General features: G+C 45.5%; 1 protein-coding gene across 4 annotated transcripts in view; it reads left to right on the forward strand.

Annotated features, from left to right (window-relative positions):
- Positions 1 to 21,599, forward strand: part of FARP1 (FERM, ARH/RhoGEF and pleckstrin domain protein 1) — a 543,186-nt gene that overhangs the window by 15,736 nt on the left and 505,851 nt on the right. Inside the window, exon 1 of one of the 4 annotated variants that reach the window (XM_078657515.1) lies at positions 17,582 to 17,858. The exons of 2 other annotated variants lie outside the window; for them this stretch is intronic. The gene's annotated coding sequence lies outside the window, so the exon portion shown is untranslated. Of the gene's footprint in view, positions 1 to 17,581; positions 17,859 to 21,599 lie in introns of those variants that run through there. One more of the 4 variants, XM_078657513.1, reaches the window with a different exon arrangement.

Here is a 21,599-nt window from a genome sequence, read left to right on the forward strand (position 1 = left end):
GCTTTCTTCAGAAGTGGGGAGACCCTGGCTTCTTTCATCTGAATCGGCAGATAGCCTGAATTAAGTGAGTTATTCAGTAGACTCAGTACCTGGGGCTGAATGCCTGGCAGAGCCATTTTAAAGGTTTTGGGGGGGCATGGGTCTATGCTAGAGCCAGATTTGGTTTGACCGACCAGTTGCGCTAAGCACTTGTCGTTAATGGGAGGGAAGCTATCCAAAGTCATGGATGGCACCTGAACACTCTGGCTAGGCAGCATGGTTGTGACTGGCCGTGCATTGATGTCAGTGATGATGTCCTGTACCTTCTGGAGGAAGAAGGATTGAAAGGAGTCACCGTCAGGTTGGTCACCCACTGAAATTTTCCCTTCACGTTGTGTGAGTTCCCTTAGAATGGTAAATGTCTCTCGCTGTATGTTAGTAGCCTCCCTAATTCTTCCCTCATAGAAAGCAGCCTTTCTTTCCAAGATTGCATTGTAAATGCCAATAGCTTACAACTCTTGCAAATGCGAGACCTTTGGCATTGCAAATATATATATATTTTTTTATTGTTGAAGGCCCCATGACGCACTTTTACGTGCATGAAGGCCGCGCCCCTTTCTTTAGAAGAGCCGTGTCTAAGGTGTGCGGCCCCTATTAAAGTGAAACCGAGGCATGGGGGCTTTTACCCCCCAAAAAAGCATTTGTTTGACACGCACCTTTTGTTAGACAGCTTACTTTAAAGAAAGGATCGCGGCCTTCATGCATGTGAAAGTGCAGCATGGGGGCTGTAACAACAAAAACATATTTGCAATGCCATAGGTCTCGCATTTGCGAGAATTTAAGCTGTTTCCATTTACAATGCCAATAGCTCAAACTCTCGTAAATGCGAGACCTATTGCATTGCAAATGCTTCTTCTAGAAAGAAAATTAATGCTTCTTCTAGAAAGAAAATTAAGAAAAATATTTGTTGTTTAGAGGATTACCCGCAGGCCCATTGTTTGAAGATCACTCATTTAACCCCTGGATTGGGCAGAGCCACATTAGCATGGACAGCTACAAATCTGAAGCTAGACTTGGTTTCAGTGCTGGCATCCTCGGTGCACTTGTATATTAGCTTCAGTCCGCTCATTAGGCTGCAATTACACCGATGGGAAGCTAAGATGAAACAGTTTTTTTTGGTCTAGGGTTTGGTAGCATAACTGCCAAACAGGCCTATATATTTTTAGAGGGGACTTCTGTTCTACCCCTTTCAGCTGTTGACTTTTTTTCAATCAGCCTCTTTTAGCCGTTGGCTTTGGACATTGTCAATCATGTCTTGGCTCAGCCCAGTAATAGTATTCAACTCTGACTTAATGATATTGGCAATTTATGTGTTCCCTTTCACCTCCACTCAAGTGCTTGCATTGAATTGCATGATGGACAACTTTGCACTTATAACCCTCTCTGAGCGTGATTTAGAGTTTGAGGGATAGGGTAAGCCACCACAAATCCAGTGGAATAACCTGTGATGCAAACCCTTGGTCCGCCGTCTTTATTTGAACGAGGGCGGACCACACATTTTATGTCAATTAACCCCCCTTTGACTTTGGGGTAGGAATTATTCCTCAGATGGCCTGACAGAGTAGGGGCTCGTCGGAGGAAGGGCTTTAAAAAAAATGCTTTACACCATCCACCCTAAATGAGGCTAATGTGTACAACCTCCCCCTTTCATTACTGCCAAGAAAAAACTGACGGTAAGGGACAGGAAAAAGCATCATAATGTGTGTGTCTCTCCCTCGCCCTCTTTCTTTCACGCTTTCAATTTTTTTCACTCTTTCTATTTTTCACATTCTTTTTTACTCTTTCTTTTTTCACCTTCTCTTTTTTCACTTTCTCTTTTTTCTCTCTTCTCTCTCAATCTCAATTTTTCTCTTTCTTTCTCTTTTTTTCTTATTTCTCTCTCTCTCTCTCTCTCTCTCTCTCTCTCTCTCTCTCTCTCTCTCTCTCTCTCTCTCTCTCTTTCTCTCTCTCTCTCTCTTTTCTCTCTCTCTCTTTTCTCTCACACACATAGTTCTCAGGGTATGGGGTCATTAGTTTTTTTTGTTTCTCAAAAACAAACTCCCACATTAGGAGTATGTTTTTGAAGAACAAAGAAAAGTTTTAAAAGTTTGACGGCCAGCTGTCATGGCTGATGGTATCGTTTGTCAGACTTCTCCTACATTGACAGGAATCGCCTTGATGGCGGTTCCTGTCAATGTGCCGAGTTGTCTACAAGCCGGTCGTAAACTATAAATTTAGCAGGCAAAGGTCCCTCGGGACAATGGAGGTATTGTCCTTCGCAATCCCAACGAGTAAACTCCGTCTGCCAAACTCTAAATCCGCTCGTGTCTGCTTCTGATGCCTCCCTCATTGTCTCTCACTCTAATGTGCCAATGCTGCATGAGTTAGACATTAATCCCAGACCTTTTGGCGTTGCCAATGCTAGTTATTTTTGTGTTTTTTTGGAAACCATTTGTATTTCTTTTTATTGCAATCATTACAATAAAGTGCTCGACTGGGATACATAAAACAAACAGTCTGATTCTTGCCCCTCCTCCCCTCACAGTAGCCATTGTTGGCCTAAGGTTGAGCCATATGTTCGTTTCAGCCCCAATGCTACTCAATTTAAGAAGTTACCTGCATTGGTTACTTGTGAATTAGATCAAATGTATTTTGTTTGACCTGCAGCAGTTTGTGGATAGATATGATCCAAGGATATCTTTCCCTAAACAAATCACTCTTTGTGCATTAATTTAGGACCAGGATGGATGTATCCGTTGAAAGTTCTGAAAATCAGTTTTCATGTATTAGGGAAAAGGAGTTGAACCTTGGCCTGGAATAAGCTGCCTACAATTACCCAACAATGAGCAGGCTACTTTATGCGTAGATGGGAGGACAATTAAGCCCCTACACTAGACCTCCTTAATATTTTCTTTGCTCATTTCTGTTTATTCATTTTTTCTAAGGGGTACAAGAATGTCATAAGTGGTAGCCTCAGCGTTTAGATCTATCTACATGGGAAAGCGTAGTGGCCCTTATGATTTAACATAGCTGAATAAACACATATGAAATTAACAGAATCTGATGTACATTGGCACAGCATTGCCAGTGTATAGTGCTGAGAGGTATCATTCCCCTGAACCAAAAGTAAGGACGTGAACTATTGTAGGAAACCAAGTGGTAGGGGAAGTGGGAAGTTCTTGCCCTCGTGTCTCTGATTAAGTCCCTCAACATGATGACTGAGAATGAAGGAGAAGAGGGAATGTTAGGTAGGAAGAGTTGTTTGGGGTAGTCCAACTTTAATCAAAGGCCTGTAGGACATGTAGGCGAGGAGGTGGCAAAAAGCAAAGGAGTTAAAATCTGGTTGTGTAGTTGAGGAGAGGGCGCCAGATAGTGCTAAACTTCAGTGAATGCTAGTTAGTGGGAGATGTGTTACATGCCACAATCTGTTGAACTATAGTGCTATTGGGAGGGTGAGGGGAGGGAGGCGCGTTTGCTTTTTTCTGCCAAAAAAGGGTGACCAGTTGTTAAGCCGATTTTGTCATATAGCTGAGGGTTGTCCCGTGAGGGCGTCTTACCTGCTGAATAGGTTGTAGGCCTGAGATTTGTATGACCGGGTCTGGTGGAATGGGATGGTAGAGGTAACCCTTAGGGCCAGATGTACGACACATTTTACTAGAGGGACGTTTGCGACTGCTTAAATGTATTTTTCTATGTACCAACCCTATTTTGCGAGTCGGTGACCTATTACCAAGTTGCAAAATAGCGTTTGCGAGCCCCTATTAGGAAGGGCCGTGTAAAGGGCATCCGTTCCTAATAGCGAGTCGCACTGGTATGTATGAATGTTTTATGACCGGGAATGCGGTTGCAAAACATTTGCAGATTACCACCAATTTCAATTGGTGGGTGGTAAGCCATTCGTGAACAGGAAGTGGTCCCCAAGGGACCCATTCCCCTTTGTGAATGGGGATGTCAACATATTTTCAGAGCAGGCAGTTGTCCCATAGACCACTGGCCACTGTAAAAAAAAAAAAAAAAAAAAAAAGAAGAAACTACTTTTTATTTTCATTTCTGAAATGCATTCTGTTTTTCCTTTTAAAGAAAACTGCATTTAAAAAAAAAAAAAAAAAAAACTTTTTATTTAAAAAGCAGTCACAGACATGGTGGTCTGCTGACCCCAGCAGGCCACCATTCGTGTGAGTGCAAGCCATTCTCAATGGGTCGAAAGTTGCGACCTGCCTCGTGAATATTAATGAGGCTGGTCCTTGCGACCCATTTAGGAATCACAAACAGTGTCTGAGATACAGTTGTACATCAGGTTTGCAACTCGCAAATTGCGTTTTGAAAAAAATTGCAATTTGCGAGTCGCAAACCGTGACGGTCATACACGTGGCCCTTAATGTGTTATGGTATATTGATTTGTATAGCACACTAATCACCTGAGTGGGTATCAAAGTGCTTGGGCAGGTGTGTGGTCCCCAAGGTGCTTATACGAAGAGCCAGGTTTTCAGCTTCTTGCGGAACTCAAGATGTTAGGAGGAGGCCCTGATGTGTAGGAAGGTTGTTCCAGGTCTTGGGCGCAATGTAGGAGGATGACCGACATCCAGTTTTGCTTTTGCGGATGTTGGGAATGTGTGACAGTGAGGCAGAGGATGGGTTTTTGGTGGGTTGAATGGAAGTGGATGGAGCTGTTCAGGTATTCTGGTCCTTTGTTCTGTAGTGCTTTATATTTGTGTGTGAGAAGTTTAAATTGACTGCACTTGTGAATGGGGAGCCATTGAAGCTTCTTGAGGTGCAATGTGATGCGAGTGTGGCGTGGGAGATCGAATATGAGTCTTGCAGTGGTGTCCTGAATGGTCTGAAGTCTGTGTCTGTGTAGGAGTTGTTTGTAGATTCTGGTGTAGAGGGTATTACCATAGTACAGCCTGCTGTCGATGAGTGCTTGCATGACAGTGTTCTGAGGCAACCATTTGAAGATCTTTTGTAGCATGCATAGAATTTTTAGATGTAGGAAGCGCACAGTCTCTTCACTTGGGCCATCATGTTCAGCTTATCATCTAGGGTGATCCCTAGATTTCTAGCGTGATTTGTGGGAATTGGTCCTAGCTCCGACGACCACCACGTGGAGTCCCATGAGGAGGGCTTGTTGCTGAAGACCAGTACTTCCGTCTTCTCCTATTTGGGATTCAGGTTCGCATCCAGTCTGCTACCATGGTCATGCAGTTAGTGAAGTTGGTTCTAGTGGCATTTTTCTTGTCCATCAGGGAGAGGATGAGTTGGTTGTCATCAGCGTAGGAGATGTTGGTGATGTCTTGTGATGATGTTGGAGAGTGGATTCATGTATATGTTAAAAAGGATGGAGTTGAGGTATGATCCCTATGGGACTCCACTTATCAATTTATTGGTCTCTGGTGTGAAGGGTGTCAACCTGACCCTTTGGGTTTTTCCTGTGAGAAATGAAAAGATCCCTATAAGAGCGGATCCTTGTATGCCAATCTTATGGAATGTTCTGTTGAGGGTGTTATGGGAGACAGTGTCAAAGACCACAGTGAGATCGAGCAGGATGAGAGTCTCTATTTCTCCTTGTTCCACGATGATTCAAATGTCGTCAATGGCCGCAATGAGTGCTGTTTTGGTCCTGTGATTCTTTCTGAATCCAGATTGAGTGTTGTCTAGAAGATGGTGAAGTTCGAGGGCGTTTATGAGTTGCTTGTTAATGGCCTTCTCAATCACTTTGGCTGGATAGAGGAGTAAGGAGATAGGTCAGAAGTTGCTCAGTTGATTTGGGTCAACTGTGGGCTTCTTGAGGAGTGGTTGATTTCTGCAAGTTTCTATTCATCTGGGAAAGTAGTGGATGTGATGGGTGATGCTGATTGGTAATGTTCTCAGCTTGTACATGTAGTGGGGTCATCAGTCTGTTGGGTGCTCCAGATTGGATGGTCCATGTGATTGCTGCAGTGTCGTTTCTGGTCAGGGTGGTACATTTGGTCAGGTGGCCATCTTGGTTGGTGGTGGATAGGTTAGCAACAAGTTATCTGGGGTTGGGTTGGTGTGCGAAGTTGCTGTAGATTGTTTGCAGTCTTGCTGTCGAAGAAGTTGGATAGGTTGTGGCAGAGTTGTTGGGAGGCAGCGATGTTGTTGACAGAGGCTGAATGCAAGTTGAAATCCTTAACGATCGAGAAGATCTCCTTACAGCTGTTGGAGTTTCCTTAAATGCAGTCTGCTAGTGCTTGATACTTTGTGTCTCCAATTTGCTGGTGCTAGCGTCGTAATGCAGTCTTGTAGTTAGTTGTGTTAGTGGCGTCGTGACTGGTTCTTCATTTTCTTTTTTAACTGTTTACAGTGTTGTTTTGTGTCTCAGAGATCTTCTGTGTATCAGCTGGCCTGCTTGTTTGATCTACTATGCTTGTTGGGTTTGATGGGTGCGAGTGAGTCCATGCAGTTCTTGATCCAGTTGTTGATGTCCTTGTCAAGATTGTCTGTGGGTCTAGGTTCATCTGAACTGATGGCGCTGAGCCAGTTTGCTTCTGTGATTGTGCCTCAGCTGCAGCTTGAAAAGCTGAACTTGATAGGTGTGTTGACTTGAGGTGTGTTGATTTGGAAGTGGATGATGGAGTAGTCGGTCAATGAGAGTGGTGTGTTGAAGTTGTATTTGATGCTGTCGCTTGTAGTGAAGATGGGGTCCAGTGTGTGTTCTACTGTGTCTGTTGGTTCTGGGATGAGCTGCATGAGTCCGATGTTGCTCAAGCTTTGGAGTAGTAGTATAGAGCAGGGGTCATTTCGATCCTCCAGGTGAAAGTTGAGGTCACTGAGAAGAATGTAGGCTCTGCAGTCGATACTGAGCGGAGCAATGAAGTTGGTTGTACCCCAGGATTTCTTTCCAGAATGTCTGGATCCTTATGCAGGACCACCAGATGTGTAGAAAATCACCCTCTGCCTGGGTGCAGCATCAGTATATGGGGGAGGCAGAAGGAAACATGTTGTTGAGCTGCAATGGCGTTAGATACCATTGGTACATTATCTTGTATGTGTTTTCTCTGTGTGGCATGCTTGTGTGGGTTTTGGGTAAGACTCTCTCTAGTCCCCCCCCCCCCCCCCCATTGTTTGATTGTTATGGGGCTGCCCAATGCAATTTACCAGCGAGCTTGATATGGGTGAGTCGTGTCTGATATTGCAGTGCTGAAGAGACAAATATGTGTTGGAGATCAGGCCTTTTATACCCTGATATGATCAGATCATTGTCTCGAAAGGCATGAGGGAGAAGCAGCCACAGCATTAGAGGGGTGTAGGGCCCAATGGCGTAATTGCAAATATAGGATGGGAGGATTCAGATGTTGAAATTCATTTTTGTAATGTTCAAATGACTTAATGGAGCCCCTTGTAAAGAGATCGCTTAGTGTCCTACATTCACTACACTCCCACTCGTGGAGCAAGGTTGGGGCGAGTGCAGGGGTGAATTCAGGGTTCCGAGTGATGGGGAGGGAAAGGTGGTAAGACCTTGCACAGCGATTTGGTCCCAGATTTCAAGTACTGTCTTGGTGGGCATGGCTAAATATGGGCTTTTAGGGTGAAGGTGCAGCAGGAGCCAAGCCAGGTCCATGTCGAGCCATGGTTTCTGCCTCTCCCTGACCACCCATTCCGAGAGCTACGTAAGTGTGCAGCTCTATAATAAGCCAGCAAGTTTAGGCATGCCAAACCTCCTTTGACCCTTAGTTACATTAAGAGTGTTGCTGAAATACATGGACTCCTGCAGCCCTATATGAAGGATAGCAGTCTATTTTGAAGTGAGAAGATGTCACAGTGTTGATGAGCGTGGGGGGCGACTTAAATAGGTTTAGGAGCCTTGGGAAGGCGTTCATCTTTACAACATTAGTGCATCCTGTTCAGAAAGGTAAAGAGGCTTCCATCTTCTGACATCTCCTAGGATCTGTCGGCCATATTTTGTTCTTTTGGCTTTAGTCCGGCCTTCAAGTTTGGGGTTGATGTTAAGACCGAAGTAACAGATGTGTGGGGGCCCAGTGAAATGGAGCTAGTGCCTGTAAGATAGGAACGTCTCCGGAAGGGATTGTCAGAATGAGTATGTGCGGTATCGTTAAATATTGATTTTGATACTCAAGACTTATTCAGATTCCTCCAAGACTGCTACTAAGGTGCGTAGTGATTCAGAAGGGATGGTAAGATTAAGGAGTAGGTCGTCTGGGCAGCGGCTGATTTTGTGAGATCTGCCACAGAAGGTGAACCTGCTAACTAGGACAGATTGCTGAATTTTAATAGCGAGAGGCCCCACCACTAGGGCAAAAAACAGGGGAGATAGAGGGCAGCCATGTCTAGTTCCCCATGCTGGTGTGACTGGTTGCCTTGGCCTCCTGTTAACTCTAATAACTGCTGTTGGATGGAATATACCACCATCATTCAGCCTTTCATCTTTTAGCCAAGATACATTTTCTCCAGTTCCCCATGATGGTGTGACTGGTTGCCTTGTCCTCCTGTTAACTCTAATAACTGCTGTTGGATGGAATATACCACCATCATTCAGTCTTTCATCTTTTAGCCAAGATACATTTTCTCCAGGAATGCCTCCAGGAAGGCCTAGCTTACTTGGTCCAATGCCTTTTTGGCATCTAGTGAAAGTATCATCGCTGGGATGTTCTGTTTGTGAACTTTATCCACTAGGAGGTCCAGTCGCCTGATGTTTGGCTTTGGCGCTGTCTCATAAATCCGACTTGGTTGGGATTGACCCTTTTGGGGAGCAGAGGATCTAATCTTAGGGCCAGTATTTAAGTGTATAGCTTGGCGTCTGTATTTAAGATGGCTACGGGCCAGAAAAACACATTCTGTCGTAGGCTTGCCCAGTTTTCGAATGATTCCAATGTCAGCCTCATATATCGTGGGAGCAAGGCTGGAGTGGAAGGTGAAAGAGTTCAAGCGCCCTAAGAGGTGGGTTTGAAAGAGTCTTGTAAAAGGAGTATAGAAGATGATTCGGCCCCTGGGCTTTACGCAGAGGCATGGATTGAGGGCAAATTCGAGCTCAGTAAGGTCCATGAATGTTTCCAGTATTTCCCTATGGTGGCCATTTGAGTGTCTTTGAAGGGACCTCAGGAGGCCAAAGCAGATGCTCGACACCTTCTTAGCTTGAGAGACCATTGTCCAGTCTTTGTCTAGGATGACGCTAAGGCTTTTTTACTTAGGACTTGGGAGGGGCATGCTCCCCCCAAGTACGGGAGCCAGAGGAATGGTCCCAGAGTGCCGGATTATTTGCAGTCACCATTATGACTTGTCCCCGTTTAACTTGAGGTAGCCAGAGGCCATCCAGTTAATTACCCGATCTAGGCAGAAGTTAAGTCTGTCGAAGATTGCGAGAGTATTGGGTGACAGCGAGACAACAATCTGGTTGTCGTCCACATAGGAGACCATTGTGAATCCCAGATCACAAATGATGTCTGATAACGGCCAAACATACACCTTAAACAGTGTAGGGTTCAACGAAGAGCCTTGCGGCACTCAGACTGGCGGAGCATGGCACTGTTGCACTATAGCAACATGAAACGATTAAAGGCAGACCTTTATGCTTAGACTGTGTTTGCTTTGGAAAGTGTCATTTGTTTTCTATTATATTTTTTGTTTCACCTGTTTCTAGTCCGGGTTTTCATCTGTTGGACTTTAATTGGTCTATTGAATCCAGATGTAACAAGCATTGGCCAGGACAGTATGTTTGTTTTCGACAGTGGTCCATTTTCTTTTTTTTATTACAAACATGAGCCACAAAAAATTAAAGCTGCCTAAGCATGGTGGCAATATGCTCGCAATTTAAAAGTTTGAATAAAAGGCACATAAAGTATCATTTTAACAGAACAGTACGGGTGATTCCTACCAGGCAGAAGTATTTTAAACAACCCTTTTTAATTCCAACCGGCATCACAGGAAAATGTGAATCTTATTGGCGCAAACAGGAAGTAGTTTAGGCTTTGAAATACTGCAGCACGAAGACATAGTTTTTAACACACAAGGGTAACTGAAACAATATGCAGAATGGAAAGAAAAGGTAACGGCAAAGTAAAGTATTGGCCAACCAGCCCAGGTACTGAAGTGCACTTGTTTTTAGTGGAGGTACAAATGAACAGGCAAAATAGCATCACTAACAGTGCAAGAGAGCAAATAACAGAAGTGGGTTCACCCATCGTCACATAGTGTATGCTGTGCCGGACGGAAGAAAAATTTAACAACGGTTGAGCAGACAAGTGAATGAAGACGATTTACCTTAGACAAGCCTATCTATGTATGTATTTTATATTTATGATGTTTTATTATTACATGAGGGTGGTGAGGCAACTAAAGCTGTTGCTAAGCTAGACCTAACTCAAAGGCCATAAGATACACCCATGTAGTCTCTTCATTAGTCCCTCTCCAGGGCATGAGACCCCTTTCACCCCTTTTTAGGTGTCACCTACCAGACAGGCTAGTTGTCTGGTTGGGAAAGACCTGACGTGGGCTTATCAAGAACTTACAGTGACCTATAGCCCACATATAGCTTACCATTGGTTGGCTTTATTGTCACTCGCATATGTGTGCTTCTTATTTGATGGCCTTCCTTGTTCATCCTCTTTTTGTTCTTCCCCTGACTTCTTTACCATCTCTCTGATTGTCTGACTTTCCTCTGCTCAATTATTAGGGGACTTTTGTCTTTTTGGTTACACACTGCATGAGAGTGCATGTGTTTTCCAGCTGTCTCTCTTGTGTGCTTCTCTTGCCCATGCACTCTGTCTTGCTCTCTCTTGCCCATGTGCTTCTGCCCTGCACTCTGTGTTGCGCTGTACCGCATATGCTTCTCCAATTGCCCCTACGTTTTTCTCTCTGCTGTAATTATCCTCCCACCCTCCATGTTGCCCCATCCTCGTCTACTGCTTTGGCATTCCTACCCCACTTGCCTTTATTTTTACTCTATCCCCCATCCACTCCCCCAAACAACTCCTCCTTTGCCCCCACCAACACACACTGTCTTAATTATTTATGATCCATGTGCAATTAGTAAATAAAAAAAGATCCTCACTTAATTTCTTCGGTGTGCACATGTGTGGCAACACACATGTGCATAAGTCATCACGCATATGCTTGTACCTACAAAATAATTCTGCCACAGGCAACTGTGTCATAGCGTCTCGTTCTTTTTTCTTTTTCTTCCACTTCTGGCCATGCTACACAGCATCTACAAGAAATTTTCTTTGCCAATGCTGTAGTATCGTCAACGGCATGAACAAAACCAATAGTAGACCCCAAAGTCTAGACCAATTGGTTTTGCCAATGCTTGTTTAAAACTGAATGTTGTTTAGATGTTTCACCTTATGGTTGAAAACCTTAGCCTTCAGTAGCAATAATCTCAGGGTTTCTCTTTGTATTTGGTTTGGGGGTCCAATCAGCAAATATTTGCCCACTGAACTGCTCCAATCAAAAATCTTGTTTACCCAGTCGCTGTTTTAGTTTACTTCAAGATTGCAAACTCCTTTGCAGTATTGTTCAGCAAGTTCACGTAGCCAGTCGAATGGTTAGGGATTGGCCATCTGCCCACTATTGACCTTTAGCATGCTTGCAACACGGATTGGGGAAAACACGACACTAATAGTTAAAAGGTGTGAATGATTTGCCTGCCACAGATATGGGGCTTAAGGTAAAAGACATGAGGACACCGTGCCATCTTCACACAGGTTCGCTGAGGTCATCCGCGAAACTAATGAAAAATACCAGTCGGTCCAAGCTGTGGATTAATAATAAAAACGGGCTATATTTTATCAAATTCTCAGACTGCAGGGTTGTTTGAGGCATCTGACACGTTAACAGGATTCGATTGGTCTGGGATGATAAAGCGTTATAAAAAATGAAAAAAATTAACTGAAGGGGCCTTGAATTTGAGCAAGAAAACCAAAAAGGGATCTGATTTCTAATCGTTATCGTTTCTCTATGGAGAAAAAAAATGCCGCTCACCATACCTGATGAATAGGGTTTGAGTGGGAAATAACGTGCCTTGATTGTGTTGGTTTGTAAACGTTTTACGAGATATAGAGTTTTGTCATGTTAAGCAGTCAAAGACAGTCTAGTTAATTTGATGGCAGACACCACAAGGCACCTTAAAGCATTGATATAACTTTGGAACCCGCTTAGAACCACGACCCAGCTGAAGCACAATAGTAACACATGTTCTTGGCTCTGGTTTATTTTATGTACCTCCACAAGTATAAAAGTCTGAGATTGCTTTGCGAGGACCTGGAAGGAGTCTCCATACTTTTGCATAAATACCCTCCTAGTTTTCAAGGTAGCTGAGCTCTTTCATCAGCCAGATTTGAGGGGCGTGATCTCATGATCGGGTCTTTTGGTAATCAGCTATGTGAATTGTAGGTATTGCTGGAGGAGACTTAAATGTAGACCATAATGCTTCATTGATATTCAAAATCTTTTAATCCTTTGAATCCTGCAACTTCTGTGGCCTGGTCAAAGGATACTAAAATGCACACATTGCAACATTCAGTTCTTCTTAAGAGAGAGGTTTGGTGACAAAGTCTGGGGAATTTCATTTCCCTTTTATCTTCTATTGAAGCGGAGGAAGGTTTAAGCAGAAGAAAAACAGAGCAGAGTCTTCCTTCTAGGTCAGGAGTGTTGGTGTGCCTGAAGACTTGCCCTTATGATTGCCTTGTTCTCCTATAGTCATTGCTGCCTCTTCTTCCAGTATGGATGTGACCTCCCTTGCATAGATGAAGTCACTCTTCCCTTACTAGAAGTTGATAACCATCATCTTGGTTTGCTTGAAGCCATCTTGTGGTTAGCATAAAGATGGATCCATGACCCCCGCAGGGAGGACCCATCCGTCTCTTTATGCCTTTAAGCTTATCACCTGCTGTCTTTAGAGTGAAGGGGTGTAATGCTGCTGGTTGAAGCTCTCTGATTTTTGCAATGCATGAAAGTGAGCAGGGATGTGGTGACTTGGAAGGTGCCTTTCTCATTGCAACAGCATATTAGCCGAGGGACCCTTTGCCTTTAAGATGGCTGTTCTGTGGCTGTATTTTGTGGTGTTGCCAAGTCAGTAGGAGAATTCAGCTGTGTGTTGGGCGAAGCTTCGAAGAAGGGCCTAAAAGGTTTATTTTAAGCTTCAGCCTTGCAGGTGGGAACTGTTGAGAGAACACATACATCATTAATAATCCCCCCCCTGTACTTCCTAACTTGTCTTCTTGAGTTTAGACTGCAATTTTTTCAGACTTTATTATTGCAATTGTTTATGTATTGGGTAGCGTTGATTTTAGGCAGTTTCAGGTAACTCGGTGTAATCCATAGCAGGGCCACTGCTCTTTACTCCCGCCTAGAGTGCTACTGAGCTTCTTCACAGTGCTAGAGGAGGATGTCCACAATTACAGGCACTGACACTGGAATTCCGGGTTGCAGTGCCTTCCCAATAGTGAGGGATTCCTTTAAGGAGCAGGGTCTGCTGAGACGAGCTTCATAGGTGCTCGGGTGCCAGTGTGCCACTTCTTAAATAGGCTGTAAACATGGGTATTGTGTTGGTAGAACACAGCATATCTCCCAAAACCGAAAAAAGCAAGAACAACGGGACCTAGGATGACCAAAGATCATGTCTCCATATTGACATGTGAAGTCACGTAGTCTTTGGCCTTTCATCACTTGCACAGTCTTTGAAAATACTATGCCATCAGGTCTCCAGACAATCCATGTGGGTTTCCATTCTGCTGTCACTGCTTATGCAGTCTGTAACTTCTCTTGGGGTTAGACATGGCTGATTAGTTTCCATGCCCTCGAGTGATGCCTGGCTGATCTCCTGATTGGTGTGTTCTCCGCTGTCCATGCCTGTGATGAGGCTTGCGTTTTCCTGTTTGCTAAGATTTCTTCATTTAAACTTCTTCACCGGAGATATGTTTGTTGGTGGCATTTCCTTGCATTGCCATCACCATGGCACCTTTTCTCTCTGTTAGTGTGACGCGTCATACTTCGATAGACATCTTGAACGTACCTCAAGGATGTCGATTCTTTGCCACTACTCAAGTAACCGGTTAATGTACCTCGATGATGAGACCTACACTTGGCTCTTCCCTTTCCATTCTTATTTCTCTTTTCACCCAACCACTGCATGTTTAGCCTATAAGGTGCTGATTGATGTCCCATGGTTTGGAATAATATCTCATGTTGGCCAACCCATCAAAAAGGGAGGCGTTTCCCTTGCATATGACATTGTATATTGTTCTGAATGGGGACCTGAATGCTGCTCGAAAGAGGTTGTCGATATGAGGCTGTAGACATGTAGAAAGCAGGTGCATGTTTTTGTAATAGGAGTGTTCTTATTGTCTGTTAAGAGGTGGCTTAATCTAGTGTTGGATCTGTGTGTCTCTCCTCTTGTGTGCAAGAGGAAATTGGTCGTTGGATTTAGATGATGGTGTTGGAGGAGAGAACTGTTGAGAGGAGCAACTGAGCTGAGACTACTCTGAGTCTGTTCCACTTCTGATGGTAGATCTACACTATGACTCTCTGTATTTTAAAGATTAAGGTCTCCTCTGTGGTTATCGGGGGAAGAGGCAGGCATGCCACTTTTGCTAGGAAGTGGAGGATGGAGTGTGTAAGAGGGAGCTACAGGTCACAGCGGTGGGGCCGGTTTGGGGGGGGGGGGATTTCGAGGTACGATGCTGAGGGAAAATCAAATAATTCCCGCTCTGCATCGTCTGTCGGAATCCGTCCCCACTGCTGTTACCTGCACGGACCGCAGCTGTCTAGTGCTTCAGGTGACTTAAAGCATTTTTTTTTTATCTCCGGGGTCATCGGGAAGACTGACTGGGGCTGAATCAAATGGTGATGGTTGAGTTGTGACAGCAGAATGTGCAATCTTTCCATGTCCGAACAGTAGCATAGTTCTTTACTCTGGCCATGCAATCTCCACAGGGCTTATAGAAGCATGATTGGAAAATCTTACAGAAGTAGTGGAGAAGGGTAAGGCTAGTGCAGCTATAATAAAAAATATTCGACTCACTGAGAAACATTTGTCTGGTTCTTCACCTGATTGAGGTTGTTAAGTAGATATTAGAATATTGGAATGAGGAGCACTCCATTGAATATAATGGAGTGTTACAAGCTTCTAACGGGCCGGTAAAGGCCCGCAGAGCAACATTCCAATGTTGCTTTTGTTCACAGCTGTTGCTGTGAACAAAGGCCTCTCGGACCTCGAGGGAATTTAAATCCCCTTGGGCTCCGAGACGCCTTTGTTTAATTTGTTAGAACATTCTGCCCTCTAGCCTTATAGCCCTTCTTAGCTGGGCTATACCAGCTATTAAAGTCCCGCTCCCTTGTTAAAGGCTCCCGTCCTTTGGCACGGCCCTTTAATGATGGAGCGGGCCTTTAATAGCTGGTATAGCCCGCTACGGCGGGCTATAAGGCTATTTTAAAGGCTCGCTCCCTTGTTAAAGGTGTGGGTCTTCCACGCTGGAGCAGACCTTTAATGGCTGGTGTAGCCCACTACCCCTGGCTATAAAGCTATATTACAACATTGGAATTTTGGGGGAGCCATTGAAAACCCTGTGGCAGTACTTCAGCATTCTAAAATGTGTCTTTTTGTTTCTCATTGTTTAAGAACATTTTCCCCGCAGTTGGTTGAATATTCTAATAGCCTAAAAGCCCTTTGCCTGTGGCTATACCAGTTTTAAAAGGCAGTCTCCAGAATTATAGGCCCACCCTTGCAGATTGGGACTATAGATTGCGCATAGCGTCTTTAACATCCAGTGTAGCCACCAGCAGCGGTTCTGTAATGCTACAGTAGTCTGATACTTTCTTCCAACCGTGCATTCTTTCTTTAGTGCTTTCTTTTTCATTTATATTCTTTTTGCTGTTGCTTTATTCACAGCTCTCTATCTTTTTATTACTCTCTTCTTAAACTATGTTTCCTTTGGTTTAGAGTTACTTTTCTTATACATTCGTAATCAACAGGTAGGAAGGAGGATTTCTGGTCCATTCAGTTTCCCAGTCTCAGTAATCAAATAATCATGTGGGAGAATGGACACTTGTAACTATATAACCATAAGTTAGCTTGAATCACCCTCATAAACGCTATGTTAATTGTTCGGTGTATATCTTTTTTCCGCCCCACATACGCGTTAAGGCATTATTATTGGGTGTCCAAATTTGTGCTGTATGCCAGCCTCAACCCGAGGCAACCTCTGGTTTAGATAGTAGTGTCCAGAAACAGAGGGGCACCCCCAAAGAAAAAGAGGTAAAGGGAGTTGTGTCTAAAAACAAAATTCCACCACAAAAGTGGACACTACTATCTAAACCAGAGGCTGCCTCGGGTTGAGGCTGGCATACAGCACAAATTTGGACACCCAATGATAATGCCTTAACGCGTATGTGGGGCGGAAAAAAAGATATACACCGCACAATTAACATAGCGTTTAGGAGGGTGATTCAAGCTAACTTATGGTTATATAGTTACAAGTGTCCATTCTCCCACATGATTATTTGATTACTTTTCTTATAAACTGGCCAGTTGCACATTTATTTGTTGTGAAGGTATTTCGGTCTTGCATTAGCCAATGCCTTCTTATTTCACTAATATTTATATATGTCTACTTTCACAACCATGCCAACATTTCGAAGCAGGAAAGAGGGAGATAATGAATAAAACGGGGTAATTCATTTTCCCAATTGACTAACATTGGAACCGAGGAAATTAAATTTTAGACGTGGGGGGTGGCTAAAATAAAGCCATTGAGGGTTTTAAAAATCACTCTAGTCTTCCACCTGAATTGGATCATTTGGTATGGATGCTTTCAGGGTCTTTCAGCTAGCCCTCTTCATCTATTAGTCTGCTGTGGTATCGTGGTCGGACTGGAACAGGAATATGCCTGGGCACCGAAATAAAAATGCCCCCAATTAGTGAACCACAAAGAAGTGGCCCATGTTTGCAAATTGAGATGTTTTGAACTTGTAAAGACACGCTGTAAGAGTGTTTTTCAAGGTATGGAAGACTGCATGGATTAGCTTGCTACAGGCATTTCTTATTTTACTATCCGAAAAATCAGCCGTAAATATGAGCCAAACTGACTATAAACCGGCCCCACACTAACCTTTCAGCACAGCCCGTCAGGCACTGCCAATTACCCTATAGGCCTGTCTGACTCCTATGTTGTTCACATTTCCTCAGGCAACAAGGGGGTTGTGTCAGCCCACTTCAGCCATTGGCTAACTTAATTGTGACTGACAGTAGTCTGCTCATTTACACACAAAGTCCTTTTAGCGTTAGTAACTATCATGGAATGTGTGCTTTTTTAGATTAAAAACAATGTTTATGCTTTTAGCTAATGTTTTATATCACTGAGGGCCTGCCCCCCCCCCAAAAAAAAAATCCCCCCAAAAACCAAACTATAACTTTTACGAAAACCATAACAAAACAAGCTACACCCCGAGACCCATTGCCAAAGCTTGTGTTTTGGTTCCCTGGGAATGTCTGTGAAGAGCAGCCGTGGCGCAGAAGGAGTTAAGAGGGAAGCTAATCCTTGCAGAGAGGGGGAGGGGGGTGCAGGGGGCGTGTCCATGAGATGACCTCAGAGGAATGGCAGCCAGGGACCGGGCACCTCACAGGGCTGTAGTGCATGTGCAGCTCAGAATGAGCGCCGGAGAGGAGTCCAGCGCCCCGGCATCCGTAGACTAGACTCTGAGGTGGGGTTATCATCCTCGGCGGGAGAATGGCGCCACAACAAGAGGGTTGTACCCAGCCGTTCTCGTAGGCTTTCGTGTGGGGGGTCACGAATTTCCTTTTTGAAACACTGCATCCTTGTCTACGATTCCGATCACTCTTCATCGAAGCCTTTCCAGCAAGCAGAACGGTAGGCGCCTTCCTTTTACACTGCGGTAGTCCAGTGCTGTGAATGAATGAATGAATGAATGTATGTAGGCAGCCGGGGCTGTACCATTTTCTGTATGGGGATGCTGGAATCACGGGTTTAAGCCTCGAAATGTAAACCAGCACCTGCTTTCATGTTCTGCGGGGCAGCCGTTAGGCTTGCCACATTTCTCCGGGAAAATGATCAGTCATTTGTTAATGTTTTGAGATCATGAAAGGACCAAGAGCAGGTACCTAATTAAAAAAAAAAGTGAAAACTATTCTATGTGCTTTACGGACATAGCTAGTGTGCACGGCTTTTCATTAATCATTTAGGATGACTTAAAAAGCTCAAAATACTTTTGCATTGATTTCTTCTTGTATTTGATGGTTCACGTTTATATTTCGAAAAGGACAAATTATAACTTTATTATTTTTAACCGGCCAAACATAAAAGTAATGTCCAAGTCGTTAAAATATTGGCCAGGTGGCCACCATATCTTGGGGTTTTGTAGCACAACGCAATCACAGCTGCACCAGGTTGTCGTTTTTAGCCATTTTAATGCCGAAATGGCAACGTAACTTTGTTCACAGGTGTGGGATTTCAGTTTATTTTGGGACAGATATATATTTGTTAACAGCAAGGGGTCTGTTCCCAGTCAGAGGTTTCACTAAAAGCAACGATGGTAGGTGGCTTACATCCAGTGAGCGTGGCCTTAGAAGAGTCTTGTTTTTTGTGTGAGTCACATAAGAACATCTCTGTAATAAGTTATTCTAGCCCCAGGCTACATCCGCTTAAAATTTAATTTGCAGTCCTAGCTGAAAAAACAAATGTATTTGTTCAGAATGAACGCTTATATACATGCAAAATGTTCTATTTAGTGTATGTCCTATTACAACAGCGATTGTTTCAATTGTGCTCAATGTTTGATGTGTATAGTGCTACTAGGCAGGATAAAACGTAGACATTTACTGTTCGACTGCTAATAATATAAGCTGTTGTGTATTTGTCATTGTAAACCCCACTGAAACAATTTTTTTTTGTAACTATAGTTTTTATTGGCATTTTTCATCAAAGGGAACATCTTGTACCACAGTACAGTTATGCTCATCAGTCCCATAATACAACATAATCTATGATAGTCATGCCTTTTATGCAACAATTTCTTCATACCCACCCCCCAACGACCCTCCCCACCCCTGTCAGTGCGCCCCGTTCAACTCGTACAAATGCAACAACCATGAGTACCCTCCTTCGAACAATGTGCTCCATCGTATCCAATAGTATTAGGGGGGCAACGTCTGTGTACGCCCACCAGTCCTGCGCTAAGAAACAGTCTGCTACAAAAGCGGGCTACCCATCCAGTCCCCAGCTCTACAGCACTTCCTCCTCTTCATCACTCGAACTATCCACCGGCCCCTGCAGCTCTGTCACCAACGCCTCACATGCCCTAGCCACCTCCATTGCCTTGTCGTTATCTAGATGCCTGGCCTGTTGCAGCCGGAGCGAGCTCTCAGCACGCGCCCTGCGCAGGAAGCCCGCCTTCCATCGCGCATAACTGGGGCCTCGGCACGAATCCCAATGTAAGGTGAGTTCTCGTTTGGCCAGAATTAAGCCCAAATCACAAAACTTACTAGTGACTTTCGTCCGGGGGGTGTGCGGACCCCAGAGCAACAAGCAAGCGCCCATGTGTACCTCTATCCGCCGATCCGTGACAACGTTCGAACAAGCTACCACCGCGATCCAATAGTCCGCCAGCGTTGCGCATGACCAGAACATGTGGGTGAAGTCAGCCCCGTCCGTACCGTATCTTGGGCAGAGGGACGTGACTCCCCCAAAGTATTGTGAAATCTTGACCGGCGTCAGATACGCTCTGTGAAGCGTGAAAACCTGGACCAATTGGAACCTGGCGTTCCACGTGCCCTTCCAGGCGCGCCGAACCAGTTGAGGCCACGTTGTCTCAGGGATTGGCCTCCCAAGATCCAGCTCCCATCTGCAACGCAGCCCGTCCAAAGGCAACATGGCCTCTGTCGAAAGCCTCTGGTAGAGACAAGTAACGGCTTTGAAAGTGCCAGCCGCCATGCCCACATACTGGCAACCCAGAGAGGTCGGCGGCTCGGCGAGACCCCCCACTCCAGTGCTTCTGGATACTGGCCACCAAGGCGGCGTGTAATAAGTAATCTCCCCGCGGGAGACCATAAGCGTCGAGTAGCTCCTGAAAGGTCAGCAGCGCCCCATCTCGATACAGGTCTCCAAGCATGTGCAACCCAAGGTCCTCCCAGGTGGCCAGCGCCGACCAATCCCCACTGTGTGGGAGGGCCGTGCACATCCCCAAAGGAATCTCCGGGGCATATGGGCGAGAGGTGCCCGCGCGCCTGTGACTCCGGAGCCAACAGAGGCGAATAGTGCGCTCCTCGAGGGTGAGGCGGCCCAGTTCGAGCTTCTGGCCCAGTACTATGAAAGAGATGACGTGTCTCGGAAATAACCTGCCCTGCGGCCCCTCCGGACCGCGAAATTCACGGGATACTGCTTGGGTAAGCATTGGAGTTGCGCCGCCAGATAGTACCACTCAAAATCCGGGACCGCCAACCCCCCATCAGCTCTGGGACGCATCAAAGTTGTTAGAGGGACCAGACGCCTGCCTGACCCCATATAAATCCCGTAGTCAAGGATCGAAGTTTGCGAAAGATCGACGCCGGCACCCACACTGGCAGGGTGCGAAACAAGTACAATAGACGAGGAAGAGCAATCCTCTTCAGCAACGCCACCCGACCTGCTACTGATAGCGGCAGAGCTCGCCAGAACCCCATGGAACCCTATAGATTCCTGATTGCTCTGTTGATGTTGCCTTCCAGCAGATCTAGGTGAGTGTGATAAATCAGAGTGCCCAGATAGGGGAGGCAACGGTGCTCCCAGCGAAGGTTCCCCTCCATCCGGGAATCACAGTCCCTCGGCGCCACCGGGAAGAGGCACGATTTCCCCCAATTGACCCGCAGCCCCGAGAGACCGCCAAAACGAAGGAGGAGGCGCTTGGCCCCACGAAGGAAGCCAGAGGTATCTGCCAAAAACATCAACAGATCATCCGCATACAGAGAGATGTAGTGAGTCTCCCCTCAGTGCCAGGCCCTCATAGGTCAGCCCCATCCGAGCATGAGCCGCTAGCGGCTCAAAGGCCAGCGCGAATAGCAATGGGGACAGAGAACAGCCCTGGCGCGTCCCCCGGCCAACCGGATATGCCGCCGATATCGTAGCTCCCGTCTTCACTCTAGCTGTAGCCACATTGTAGAGCAAAGCCGTCCACTTCACGAATCGCTCTCCCAACCCAAACACCTCTAAGACCCGGAACATGTACGGCCACTCCACACTGTCGAAGGCTTTTTCGATATCAATCGAAAGCACTGCGGCCTCCGGGAGCCCCCCGATATCGCCCCCCCCCATGACCCGCAGTAAGCGGCGCACACCGGTGGCCGTGGTGCGTTGGGGAATGAAGCCCGCCTGATCCGGGTGGACCAAAGTGCACATATGGGCAAGCAGACGCGTTGCAAGAACCCTGCTCAGGATTTTATAATCCGTCGTGAGCATAGACAGGGGTCGGTAGGACAGGCAAGAGCCCGCGTCCCCCCCCCTCCCCCGCTTTAAGAGGGGAATAACCCCACTGAAACAATAAGGCCTTTTGTGAGTTTGGAATTAGGACTCATTTCATACAAGTTTCTTGTTGCAGTTTGTGTGTTACCGCAGAACTCC

Source organism: Lissotriton helveticus, chromosome 8, assembly GCF_964261635.1.
Source record: "Lissotriton helveticus chromosome 8, aLisHel1.1, whole genome shotgun sequence".
NCBI classification, from domain to species: domain Eukaryota; kingdom Metazoa; phylum Chordata; class Amphibia; order Caudata; family Salamandridae; genus Lissotriton; species Lissotriton helveticus.